Source organism: Saccopteryx bilineata, chromosome 1 (assembly GCF_036850765.1).
Source record: "Saccopteryx bilineata isolate mSacBil1 chromosome 1, mSacBil1_pri_phased_curated, whole genome shotgun sequence".
Classification (NCBI taxonomy): Eukaryota; Metazoa; Chordata; class Mammalia; order Chiroptera; family Emballonuridae; genus Saccopteryx; species Saccopteryx bilineata.
The window spans coordinates 110,892,209-110,905,954 of NC_089490.1; positions in this window are offsets into that span (position 1 = coordinate 110,892,209).

Below are 13,746 nucleotides of genomic sequence, written 5' to 3' on the forward strand. Positions count from 1 at the left end.
AGGTGCTATATCCTCAAGCTTTACTATTTCTTCCTCCTTTTCTACTAACCCCGTCTCTTTCCATTAGTCAAATGGAGCAGAGTTCAGGCAATAAACCAAATGGAGCAATCAGCTTTAAACTCCACCCTGCTCAGCTCCTCCTTAACTGACATTTATGCTCAGTACAGCTTCCTTGATACTGGTTTTTGCTTTTTACTGTGGCCTTCTATATTTTATGGCCCCTAGTTAAAGTGACAAACATTTTTATACAGCACTCGCCATGTGTTAGGCACTGTTCCAAACAGTTTACATGTAGATAGAGAGACTGGATCACAGAGGTTAAGTACCTTGATCCAGACCACAGATCCAGTAAGCAAGGATTTGGAACTTCAACCCAGGTCCTGTGGCTTTAGAATCTGTGACCTTACATTGTACTATACTGCTTCCCAAGTAGATTCTCATAATTTTATTTTTAGTTAGAATTATCTTTAATATTGATTCTGTTCTGTTTCTTTGGTTGAGATATAATTCAATGTTATAAAATCCACCCTTTTAAAATATACAATTTGGTGATATTTAGTATATTCACAAAATTGTGTAACCATTACTGCTATCTAATTTCAGAATATTTTCATCACCTCCAAAAGAAAATTGGTACCAATAGCAACCACTCCCCAATGCCTACTTCCCTCCCCACCCAATCCCTGGCAATCATTTATCTATTTTCTGTCTTTATGGATTTGCTTATTTGGGACAGTTCTTATAAATTGAACCATATAATTTGCAGCCTTTTGTATCTGGCTTCTTTTTACCTCTACATGTTTTGAAGTTTTGTCCACTGTATCAGGAAGGGTTTTCTAGAGAAACAGAACCAATAGGGTATACATATTAAAATGAGGAGGTTTAATATAGGAATTGGCTCATGAGGCTCTGAGAGCCAAGATGTCCCACAGTCTGCCACCTGCCAGATGAAAAACCAAGAAAACAGGCGGCACCATTCAGCCCAAGGTTGAGGGCCTGAGAATCAGGAGCTCCAGTGTTAGTGGCAGGAAGATGGACATCATAGGTTGCCTTTGTGTTCTGTTTGGGCCTTTAACAGTTTGGACGCTGTCCACTCACACTGATAAGAGCATGCTTTCTTTACTCAGTCCACTGGTCTAAATGCTAATCTTTTCCAGAAACATCATCACAAACACACCCAGAAATAATGTATTAGCAGCTAGAGGGGCATCCCTTAGCCCAGTCAAGTTGACATACAAAATTAACCATCACATCCATGTTGTAACATAAATCAGCACTTCTTTCTGTTTTGTGGCTGAATGACATTCCACTGTATGGATAGATATACCACTTTTTGTTTATCCATTTATCAGTTAATGGACATTAAAATAGTTGCCATTTTTTTTCACTATTATGAATAATGCATGTACAAATGTTTACTTTTTTATGCAGATATATTTTCTTTCTTCTTTTGGATATTTACCTAGAAATGGAATTGCTGGGTCATATGTAACTCTGTTTAAATTTTGAGAAACTGCCAACTATTTTCCAAAGAGATTGTACCAGTTTACGTTCTCAATAGCGATCTATAAGGGTCTAGTTTCACCCCATACACTACTGATTCTTGCTAACTTGTTTTTTCTTTCTTTTTTATAATAGCCCCCCCTAACTGACAGAAAATGGGTATTCCATTGTGGTTTTGATTTGCATTTCCCTGATGATTAATAATACCGACCATCTTTTCATTTGCTCATTGGCCATTAGTATATCTCTTTGGAGAAATGTCTCTTCAAATCCTTTTCCCATTTTTTAATAGGGCTATTTGCAGTGGTTGGATTCAGTTGGTTCATACTGATTCAGCAGAATCGATACCTAATTTTTGTTGAGTTCAGCAAACTTGTTGTTAAAATGATACTTGTATCAGGGTCCTCTCTAAGGTGGGGGCCTGGGAAGCTGTCCAATGTAGAAATCACAAATTTACATTCCTTGCTTTGTTCATCTGAGCAGCAGCATAGTCTAAGTGCCTGTACTAATATTCACTCTGTCCATAGGAGAAAAAAATACTATGAAACTATGCTTGCAACATTTATTCATTTCATAAAACTCATTATACCTTTGATGAAATACTACATTTTAATTCCCTCACATTCATTACTTCAGTAAACCAACATATAACATAATGAGAAAAAGTGCCAAACAACCAGTGGGTGACAAGCTGTTATTTGGTTCAGCTTTGTGTTATGCAATATGGAAATATCTTAAATAACAGTTTTATTGTGTTTTGTCAGGTATTATTTAATATTTTTTCATTAATATTTTAAAACTTTCTTATAAGATAATCTAGTTTTGTGTATCTCTTTTATTATTCTTATTTAAGTATTAAATATACAAAATAATAAACTACCTTTTGGTGTATCTTTTTTTATACTTAAAATGGTCATTAGGGCAAAGAACCAGTTGTTAAATTATTTGAATCCCATCACTGGCTATATGTATTTTATTGTTGAGTTGTAAGTATCAGTGATCCCCAACCTTTTTTAGGCCATGAGCCGGTTTAATGTCAGAAAATATTTTCACAGACCGGCCTTTAGGGTGGGATGGATAAATGTATCACGTGACCGAGACAAGCGTCAAGAGTGAGTCTTAGACAGATGTAACAGAGGGAATCTGGTCAGTTTTTAAAAATAAAACATTGGTCAGACTTAAATATAAATAAAAATGGAAATAATGTAAGTTATTTATTCTTTTTCTGCAGACCGGTACCAAATGGCCCACAGACTGGTACAGGTCCGTGATCCGGGGGTTGGGGACCACTGCTTTATATATTCTGAATACTAATATATGGTGATATATGACTTGAGATATTTTCTCCCATTTTGTGTTATGTGTTCACTTTAATTTTTTTTTCACTTTTGATAGTGTCCTCTGAGGCACAATAATTTTTCATTTTGATGAAATCCAATTTACCTATTTTTTTGGTTGCTTATGCTTTTGGCATTGCAACTAAAAATCTATTGCTTAACCCAAATCATGAAGATTTATACTTACATTTTTTCCTAAGAATTTTATAGTTTTAGTTCTTACAGTTAGGTCTTTGATCCATTTTAAGTTCATTTCTGCATTACCATCATTCTTTTGCATGTAGATATCCAGTTGTTCTAACACACTTGTTAAAAAAAAAACCTCTTTGCCTGACCAGGCAGTGGTGCAGTGGATAGAGCATCGGATTGAGATGCAGAAGACCCAGGTTCGAGACCCCGAGGTCTCCAACTTGAGCGCAGGCTCATCTGGTTGGAGCAAAAAGCTCACTGGCTTGAGCAACCCAAGGTTGCTGGCTCAAGCAAGGGTTACTCGGTCTGCTGAAGGCCCGTGGTCAAGGCATATATGAGAAAGCAATCAATGAACAGCTAAGGTGTTGCAACACGCAACAAAAAACTAATGATTGATGCTTCTCATCTCTCCGTTCCTGTCTGTCTGTCCCTCTCTCTGACTCTCTGTCTCTGTAAAAAAACAAACAAACAACAACAACAAAAAACAACAACAACAACAACAAAAACTCTTCTTCCCTTAATGAATTGTTTTAGCACCCCATCAAAAATCAAACAGCCATAAGCATATGGGTTTCTTTCAGACCTCTCAATTCTATTCCATTGATCTATATGTGTATCCTTATGCCAATAGCACAGTCTTAATTACTGTGTTTTTGTTTTGTTTTTTTCTTTTTTTTAGTGAGAGAGACAGAGAGGGAGACAGAGAGAGGGACAGACAGGGACAGACAGAGAGAAGGGAAGAGATAAGAAGCATCAATCTTTGTTGCAGCACCTTAGTTGTCCATTGATTACTTTCTTATATGTGCCTTGACGGGGTGGGGGGAGGGCTCCAGTAGAGTGAGTGACACCTTGCTCAAGCCAGCAACCTTGGACTCAAGCCAGTGACCTTGGGATTCAAGTCAGCAATTTTTGAGCTCAAGACAGTGACCATGGGGTCACGTCTATGGTTCCATGCTCAAGCCAGCAACCCTGTGCTCAAGCCAGGTGAGCCCACACTCAATCCAATGACCTTGAGGATTTGAAGCTGGGTCGTCTGTGTCCCAGGCTGACATTTTTATCCACTGCACCACCACCTAGTCAGTTGATTACTGTAGCTTTATTGTAAGCTCAAAAATTATTCAGTATGGGCCCTGGCCGGATTGCTCAGTGGTAGAGCATTGGCCAGGTGTTTGGATGTCCTGGGTTCAATTCCCAGCCAGGACACCCAGGAGAAGCATCCATCTGCTTTTCTACCTTTCCCCCTCTCCTTTCTCTCTGATTCTCTCTTCTCCTCCCGCAGCCAACAATCCACTGGAACAGGGTTGGCCTGAGCATTGAGGACAGCTTCGTAGCCTCTGCCTCAGGTGCTAGAATGGCTCTGGTTGCAAGGGAGCAACGCCCCAGATGGGCAGAGCATCGCCCCCTGGTGGGCATGCCAGGTGGATCCCGGTTGGGTGCATATGGGAGTCTGTCTCTCTGCCTCCCCCCTTCTCACTTCAGAAAAGTACAAAAAAAATTATTCAGTATGAGTTTTCCAACTTTGTTCTCCTTTTAAAGACTGTTTTTGATATTCTAAGTCCCCTATGTTCCTATATGAATTTTAGAATCAGCTTGGCCTTTCTGTATTTTAAAAAGAAGCCCTCTAGAATTTTGGTGGAGATATGTATGTAGATCAATTTGAAGACTACTGTCAGCTTACCAGGGTTGTATTTCTACATAAGAACACAGTATGGGCCCTGGCCGGTTGGCTCAGCGGTAGAGCGTCGGCCTGGCGTGCAGGGGACCCGGGTTCGATTCCCAGCCAGGGCACATAGGAGAAGCGCCCATTTGCTTCTCCACTCCCCCCCCTCCTTCCTCTCTGTCTCTCTCTTCCCCTCCCACAGCCGAGGCTCCATTGGAGCAAAGATGGCCCGGGCGCTGGGGATGGCTCCTTGGCCTCTGCCCCAGGCGCTAGAGTGGCTCTGGTCGCGGCAGAGCGACGCCCTGGAGGGGCAGAGCATCGCCCCCTGGTGGGCAGAGTGTCGCCCCTGGTGGGTGTGCCGGGTGGATCCCGGTCAGGCGCATGTGGAAGTCTGTCTGACTGTCTCTCCCCGTTTCCAGCTTCAGAAAAATCCAAAAAAAAAAAAAAAAAAAAAGAACACAGTATGTCTTTCCATTTATTTATATTTTCTTTATTTCTATGATATTTTATAGTTTCAGTGTATAAGTCTCATTTGTTATTGATAATAACATTTATAGTTCTGTAGCCTTTAAAGATCAAACAAGAATTTGTATATAATTTGGTGATATCACAGACTGCTCTGTCTTTAAGAAAATCAGTTCTAGAACAGGTTGGACAATACATGCGTCCTAAAGGCTGGCCAGACATGCTATCTACACCTAGTGCCATGGCCACCACTGATCTTTCTCAGATTTGGCTAAGTACACAGAGCACCATATTCTGTAGCTCTGAGTTTCAGAACCCAGTTCATTTTCTTTGACAATCTTTAGTTGTTCTAAATTTCTCAGGTTGCCATGAATTGGTGGGACATAAATGTTTCTACATATCTAACCTACAGAGACTACTGCTCCCTGAGCACCCAAAATATATCTGATTAAAGTTTAAATAAAAACCATAAAGTTTCAGTCCCCAATATAAAAATTTTGAACCCCATAACTCAGGTATGAATATATGGGGATTTTCATCTAGCAGAGAAAGTTCTATTCAGTGTTCACTGAACTTCTTTTTGTGAGTGATTTATCTCACATACTATCTGAATTTCTATAAACTCACAACCTATGGCCTTGCTGATACTATCAAATCTTTATTGCTAATCAGTTTGTAGGTAACCTAAGTTCATACTCCCATTTTTAAGTCAGCTTGCCTCTCATTCTCAATGAATTAAAAATAATCACCCCAAGAAGAGTAGATTTAGAATGATAAAGGTAGTGATGGTGAAAGGAAGATGATTTATAGATAATTATAAAATAACATTTGGTTTTTCAACATTTCTTTTTAATTCTGCAAAATTGAATTATCCTTCAAAGTTATCTTTAACTTTATAATAGAAAGCCACTTCAAAATAATCTATGGCTGTTTTAACAACCTCATATTGCATGTAGAAACTAAGATCTAAGTGAAAAGGTGACTTGCCCAAGGTCAAAAAATAAATCAGAGATCTAATCAGATGTGGGACTTCCTGACTATGAATCCATTACCAGACCATCCTGAGAGTGGAACATGGGTGAGGACAAGGAAGGTAGGGAGTGACATCGAGGTCACTCAGTGTTATGGAAGCTGCTTGGCTCCAGGAAGGGATGCAAAGACAGCGAGTTCACCTTTCGGTGTCAAAGAGCCATTGTCTCCGCACACTGAAATGAAGTAGCCATATCTCTGTACCACTCTAGCTATACCTCCCTGCTAAAGAAACAATACAAACAGCAGCCAACGCTTCCATTTTTTATTCTGCCTGACAAGCACAGTATGAATGCAAGTCGTGCTCTACAAGTGTCATAGAATTCTAAATCTCTACAATCAGAGAGCCCTTTAAAAGCAACCAAAAAACCCTAACTTTGATAACTTACTGATGAGGAGACTGAGTTGCAAAATTTAGGTGTCTTCCAACAGTTAATTAGCACTTAAGCTAAGATGAGTATTTTGTGTCTTAAATGCCCTCCTGGTTCTTTCACTACCATTTTTCATCATTCAAGAGATAGTCTGGATAGTTGGTCTCTTTTTATGTAGTTAAGGTGTGTAAAGATGAGGATAAGGAGAAAGATCTTTGTTCCTGAAATTTCTAATGTGCATATACTTTCATAGTTTCTTCTGCCTGTTAGAACTTTGGGCCATAATTGTGTCTGGACTAGCCTCTGGAAATCTACCCCATATACGTCCAAGATTGAAAATGAGAAACTTTATATTTAAGTTGTACAGTATTTTCATTGCTGGCATGCAGAACTTTAAAGACTATTCTTGTGACTACTCTGCTTCTTTCTTCATCCTCCAGGAGAACTCATTTTGACTCATCCTAAGATAGCCCCAAAGGATGCTAAAGGGGTCAGACAACAGGAAAAAGACCATCAGGAAAAAGCCACAGACATAGAAGGCAGGCAGGTTCAGACCAGACTGACTAGCTCTGTGGCATCTATTTATAAATCTGATGGGAAACCGGCAGTCATAATAGATTTTCAGCATTCTTTTAGTCCCCCTCCTCCCTTGAACCACAAGCCAAGTCTGTCACTTTCACTACTCAGATAAACAAGTCTTTTCCTCTAACTGGCCAGAGGCAGCCCTAAATTTGTGCGTCAGCTGAAGGGACATCACTGAGCAGTGACACAAAGATCAAATGGAGCATTCCCTGCCCGGGCCCAGTCGGTCTTATTTGACTTGAAAGGGACTTTGCAAATATTGTTTTCCATTCGGTTGACTGATTTTTTGTTTTGTTTTCTGTCTCTTTTGCTGTGTAGAAACTTTTTAGTTTGATATAGTCCCATTTATTTATTTTTGCTTTTACATCTCTTGCCTCTGGGGTAAAATTCATAAAATGTTCTCTACGGCCAAGGTCCATAAGTTTAGTATCTGTGTTTTCTTCCATGTAATTTATTGTGTCAGATCTTATGTGAAGCTGGGAATGTAAACTGGTACACCCACTATGGGAAACAGTGTGGCGGTTCCTTAAAAAATTAAGAATAGGATTACCATATAACTCAGCAATCCCTCTACTGGGTAGCTACCCCAAAACTCCTAAACCATTTGTTCACAAAGACATGTGCACCCCCATGTTCATCACAGAATTTTTCAATGGTGGCCAAGACATGGAGACAACCAAAGAGTCTTTCATTAGAGGATTGGATAAAGAAGATATGGTACATATATACAATAAAATACCACTCAGTCATAAGAAAAGACAAAATATGCCATTTTCAACAACATGGATGGGCCTTGAGAATATTATGCCAAGTGAAATGAGTCAGATAGAAAAAGTTAAGAACTATGTGATTTCACTTATATGTGGGATAGAAAACTGAGACTCATAGACACAGACAATAGTGGTGATGGGGGGTAAAGGGGACCTAATATATGGTGAAAGAAGATGATTTGACTTTGGGCGAGGGACAAAAGTGCAACATACAGATCATGTATCATAGAGATGTACACCTTGAACTTATATGATCCTATTAACAAATATCACCCCATTAAATTATTTTTTAAAAAGGGACTTCGAAGAAGTTGATAATAAAGACACAAACTAGGCATGGCTTCAACATACAATAGGTTCTGATAGCTGATTATTATCAGAAAAAAACAACAACCATGTTTTGGATCATTATCTGTAAACTCCAAATTATCATCTGGGGCAAATATTTTTCATCATTCAGTTGATAGCACATGAACATAACATAAATGGTACCTTCTGGAGTTGCTCAGCATAACACCCTGCATTGACCCAATAATATTGTATATCTGGTTAGGTCATTCAACGACTGATTATAAGACAAAAGCTAATAATTTCAAAGCATTCTCCAGAAAGCAATCTGGCTTAAAATATGAGTATCATATGTGTATTATATACCCTTTGAAATGTACATTTTGAAACATTTTTTTTCTTAGCCTTTAGCATCTGTTACAATTTGTTCTTAGTAGAATTTTCACACTGTCTAAAATTATATACATATAGTCATTTTAATTTAGATCAATATTCTAAAAATAGCACTATATTTGTATGTATTTTATTACCTGTCAACTTTAAGATCCACTGGTAGGCCCTGGCTGGCTGACTCAGCAGTAGAGCATCAGCCTGGCATCAGCCTGGCATGTGGATGTCCCAGGTTTGATTCTGATCAGGGCACACCAGAGAAGCAAACATCTGCTTCTTCAACCCTCCCCACCTTTATCTCTCTCTCTCTCTCTCTCTCTCTCTCTCTCTCTTCCTCTTTCTCTCTCTTGCTCTTCTCCTCCCACAGCATGGCTCAAATAGTTCAAGCAAAGTTGTCCCTGAGCACTGAGGATAGCTCCATGGCCTAAGCCTCAGGCATTAAAATAGTTCAGTTGCCAAGCAATGGAGCTGCAGCCAAGCTGGATGGAGTACCAGCTGGTAGGAGCTTGCTGGGTGGATCCCAGGTGGGGCACATGTGGGACTCTGTCTCTGCCTTCTCACCTCTTTTAATAATAATTAAAAAAGAACCACTGTTAAATACATAAAGATAGGTTTCAGCTTATTATGACTGAGGCTGTAAGATATTAACTGCTGTAGAAAAAAACATTAAAATGGGTTTCCTTTTCATTTCTAATGTTTGCCAGTAATTTAGTCCACAAAAGTATAAAAGCGTAGGTCTGAACAATGCAATCACTATCTTCAAGTTGCTTTGACGACGGCAATTGTAAGGAATCAGCTCTCAGTATGCCTTGCCACTGCAGAGTCTAGAAGGCTTATTATTATACGTGAGAAAACAGATGGAGTTGGGGGGGGGGGCAGACAATGCTTAGAAGCTGAGATACCGCTGAGACTGATGAGAGCTATAGAAAGTGGAAACAAAAGGGGGAGTCTTCTATTGCCTTCTATTGCCTGAAGACTCCCTGTTAGGATGTGGTATTCACAGCATGACAAAGCTGGAATCCACACTGCCCAATTCAGCTGGAATTGTAGGGAGTGGAAAGTGGAGAAGTCCACATGAGTAAATTCAGGAAAAGAAGCTCAAGTCAGAGATGAATAAGAATGCTTTCACTCCATCTCCATTTTTCTTTCCATATCCAGAGGTTGACTAACTCTAACCTTTCTCCTTATTACTATTCTGGTTAGGAAACTCAGAGATATTATGAGAGGTTAAAAAATAAATGACTCATCTTTTTCTTAGGCCTGGAAGAATTCCCTGAGATCTCCCAGTCTACTTCAACCCTTTATTTTCTAAAAGAAAAAAATATAATAATAAAATAACTACGGACACTGAAGTGAGTGCCTTGTTCTTAGCTCACAAAAAGAATGCCAGAGCTTAAAGCAGACTGCAGGTTCCTGGACTCCTCAGGATAAAACGCTCTCCACTCTACACTGATATCTGAGCATTTAGCTGCTTTTCCTTTGTGTACATTCATTTCCTTCTTTCATTTTCCCCAGTTAGAAACTGTGTCCAAGAAATGATTTGCTAGTATAGAGCACTGAATATGCAACCGATTTATTCAGTACTGAATTAGTTTGCCCAACCAGACAATAATTTCCTTAAAGGTACAATCAGCTTCTTTAGGTCCTTGATGGGCAGAGACAAGAAGTAGGCACAGGCCCTAGCCGGTTGGCTTAGTGGCAGAGCGTCGGCCTGGCGTGCAGGCGTCCCGGGTTCGATTCCCGGCCAGGACACACAGGAGAAGCGCCCATCTGCTTCTCTACCCCCCCTCTCCTTCCTCTCTATCTCTCTCTTCCCCTCCCACAGACGAGGCTCCATTGGAGCAAAGTTGGCCCGGGCGCTGAGGATGGCTCCATGGCCTCTGCCTCAGGTGCTAAAATGGCTCTGGTTGCAACAGAGCAACATCCCAGATGGGCAGGAGGCCACAATCACAATAATGAAAGGGAAAAAAGGAGACAATACAGTAAAGAGAAAGAGAGAGAGAGAGAGAGAAAGGAGACAAAAAAAATAGGGCTGAGGTTGAGGGACTAATAAGAAAGGATACAGACAAAGAGAAAACAGAAATTTGGTCAACAAGGAAATGGCATATTACACTGTACAGTTTTTAAGCATGATTACAGGTATTATCTCACTTAAATGTCACAGTGACCCTACTTTACAGATGAGGAAGCTGGAACTATGGGCAGTGAGCCCAAGGCCACACATCTACATAACCATATAGCCCTGTGACAACTAACTCCTGTCCCATGCCCGTTTCTACCTCCTGGCTCCTGACTGCCCCCTCCAGGAATACACAGGAGGCCCCTCATCACTGGGCTTCCCGGCTGCTGCTGCTCTTTGCCAAAATCACTGAGGCGAGTTTAGGCTCTTGTCATAAAAACATTAAAAGCAAAACCCACAAGTTGCTTGTTCCAAAGAAATACAAATTCATTCACCTGGTTAGTTGTTGGTTCACATGAAATACAAACAGCTGCTCACAACCATCCCACTCTTAACCTCCTCCCTCTCTTTCTTCTTTAATGGGAAGTCCACCCTTAGCTGTATCCCTGCTTCCTCCCACCCTTCCTAGCCCCAAACTCCCATTCATTACCATGACCCTCCTCCAGCCACTCTGGTTTCAGATGGAACTGGCGCAGCAAAACAGGAAGGATGGAAAGAAGGAAGGAGGGAGGGACGAAATAACAGAGAGGGGGACAGAGGAAGGGAGGGAGGAAAGTAAAGAAAAGAGGAAGAGAAGAAAAGAGTAGAAAGGAAAGAAAAGAAAAGATATACTCAGGTTGGATAGGGCAAGGTGTGCCAGCCTCACGAAAATGCTTTTCAGTCCCTCCTTCCCCCTGAGGGGCGTGGCTGCCACAAAGGATGGAGTCTGGGCAGGCTTTCCCACAAGGAAAGTCTGTGGGCACTGAGGTTTCAGGGGCTCACCACACACTAGCCAGCCAGAAACCTCTGCTGAAACTGTGAAAGCTGGACTTGTTACGCATCTACACACTCATTTCCTTCCCTCATGATTGACAAGTTGATGTCAGGCATAAAGGAAACGTCAGTCCAGGTGAAATTGGTAGGTCCTGAGAAAGTGCAACAGCGCCATCTCAGGTCCGACTCCACAACAGCGGCTGTCACTGGTGCTGAAAATGGCCAGCACTTGACATTTTGCTTGATTAGTTCCTTCCAGGGACAATCGCAGCCCCAAGTTTTTGCTAGGTGTACCAGATAGTTTGACCACTGCTATGACATGAAGGAATCAATGAGGAATAAGTGGAAATAAAAATCCCAGAGCTAGGTTAGCAATCATTAGGATATGATATTTAAATAAACTGATTTTAGAGAGAGAGGAAGGGAGGGAGATAACTTGGTTGGTTAGAGTGTCAACCCAATATGCAAAGGTTGCCGGTTAGCATATGCTTTTTAAGTACCCTACATACTGGGTTCTTCTCTAGGGAGGCAGAGGTGAGCAAAGTAGTTATGTTACCTGCCTACTGGGAATTTACAATCACAGGAAACACAAAAGAAAAAAAATAAAGGAATTCCAATTAGAGATTAACACCTAAAACAAGTTCAATTGCACAAATATAAGTCGCTAATAACTTGAATTGGTGAGCAGTCTGCTCAGATTGATACACTTATCACAAAAATTAGGGGATCAGGGAACGTGCAGATACTCCAGTATTTACAGCCTTTTCACATTTTCACCAATGAAATAAAAATTAGTTTTGCATCTCATTTGCATACTCAAACAACTTTCTTTGACTTGTTATTTGCTTTTCTGATGTTTGTGTTTAATAAAAAAATCAAATGCTTCTTTATCACATCATATTCATTTCAAAATATCCCCTAAATTTTGTGAGCAGTATAACACACCAAGTAGAAAAGGCATCGTTAGAACACAAGGACTGGGGTGCACTGTACAGCTGAGTATTTAGAGATGTGGGTACTTCAGTTCTCTAGTCTTCTTTATTAAAATATTTATTTCCTTCAGAGCTGTTTTAAAACTGAATGAGCTGTATTAAATACCACTAACTTGTACATTTTAAAATGGTTAATGACCTGAACTGTGGTGGTGCAGTGAATAAAGCATCGACCTGGAATTCTGAGGTCACTGGTTCGAAACCCTGGACTTGCCTGGTCAAGGTGTATATGGGAAGTATCTACTACTGTTGTAAAGTAGCTAAATCCACAAATCCACGGGTGTTCATACAGACATGTAGTCCAAATGAGTTTTTAAAAGTTTTATTAAAGGAGGAAATGTATTAAATATGCCAGCCGCATATGGCTGACACAGGGCAACAGACCCAAATTGTGCAGCCCCCAAAAATAGTTCAGGGGTTGTTTATATACTCCTCATTATACATGGGAGGGGAGAAAACCTGACATCACAGCATAAGTTTATACCTTTTGTTTAGAGATATATACATTAACTACATGCTTTCAGGAGGGGACCGGTGGTTTCCATAGAGACAGATGCCTGTAAATGACTCATCAGCATAAGAAAAAATTTTAATTTAATCTTTTTTTCTTCCCATACCTGGCTAGCTATTCACCCCTCCTCCCATGGGTATGGGGGAAGGTCAGGGAATCCAAGTCTCCTTCTTCTTCTGCATTTACAATAAAATGCCGTTGGCCATCTTAGTTTTGATGCTAATCACACAAGCATAGAAATCACACTTACAAGACCTTTCTGCACACCTAGCCCAAATTAATAAAATGTTCTTTAAATTTCCAAAAATATTAATATTTATTCTGTAGCTTTTGGCACTTTACAACATTCCCCACTGATTTTATTTCCTAAGTCAAATCTTTGACTTAACTTACTGATGAGCATAAGGCTTTTGCCTAGGAATATTAACTTATAACATGTAGTAGATAGTTAACAGACTGCATTAATAGCAATACAGTTCACTAAAAATAAAATGTTATTGATTCATTTCTTATAAACTGCACAAACCTTTTGCAATTTACCTAAACTAACCGACCATTATAACAATTTACTTTTAGTCAGAACTTTTAATTTAAAACCTTTAACTTTAGTGACAATTAAGTTGGCTTTTGTTTTACCCTAGTTTCCCTTTTATCCCAAAGTCTGATTAAAAAGATTCCTTAGTTTTTTTCCATATATTCACCATACATAGACCAACCAGTTTCCTGT